The sequence below is a fragment of the Galeopterus variegatus genome, unplaced genomic scaffold (assembly GCF_000696425.1).
Source record: "Galeopterus variegatus unplaced genomic scaffold, G_variegatus-3.0.2 Scaffold2471, whole genome shotgun sequence".
Lineage (NCBI taxonomy): Eukaryota > Metazoa > Chordata > Mammalia > Dermoptera > Cynocephalidae > Galeopterus > Galeopterus variegatus.
In genome coordinates, this window is record NW_007728582.1 from 36,558 (window position 1) to 37,599 (window position 1,042).

Here is a 1,042-nt window from a genome sequence, read left to right on the forward strand (position 1 = left end):
GCAATGAGAGTGAAAGACAGAGCATCATGAGGTAAAGAGCTTAATAGGCAATGATAACCAAAGCCAAGCTGAAAAAATGAGGAAGCAGAAACTACCCTGACCTGATCATTATACAACACATATATGTATCAAAACGTCAGATCATACCCTCTAAGTATGTACAATTACAATGTGTCAATTAAAATAATATTAAAAAATAAAGGAAGAAAATATTCATACATAACAACACGGGTGAATTTTAAAATCAGTGCAAGAAGTCAAACATAAAAGACAAAAGATGCTGTATGATTCCTTTTATATGAAATTCTAAAAAAGGCAAAACTAATGTCTGAAGGATTCATGGTTGCCTGGGGCTGAGGGTCAGGGGAAGGGCTCAACTGAAAAGGGACCCGAGGGAACTTCTAGGTGCAGGAGCTGACATGTATCTTGATTGTAGAGGTGATTACATCAATGTATACAATTACCAAAATTCATCTAACTCTATTTTAAAATGGGTGAATTTTATTGTACTTCAATTAAAAAAAGGACAGGAACCCCCGCCCCCTACAAATCTTAAAATTTAAAAGCATCTTTGTTCTTGATATGTCTTAGTCCATGGTACAGTAAGAAAGAGATCACAAATAACTAAAACCATTACTTAGAAGTAGCATTGATTTTGGTTGAAAGATGAGATGGAATTAAGGGATTCAAGGCATACACACAAATAATTTATTTAGATTATTTCAGGAAAAAAAAGAACGTTTGCATTATGAATCCATTGAACCTACTGGCCAGCCTCTCCCTATTCTCCTTTCCTCTCTACCCTCTCCAGTCTCTGGTAACCAATGTTCTAATCTCTGTTTCTATAATATTATCTTTTTTTTTTTAAGGTTCCACATATCAGTGAGATCGTGTGGTATTTGTCTTTCCGTGCCTGCTTACCTCATTTAACATAATGACCCCAAGTCTATCCATGTTACCACAAATGACAGAATTTCATTCTTTTTTTTTTTTTCCTTTTTGTCTTTTTTTTTTACTGACCGGTAACGGGATTGCAACCCTC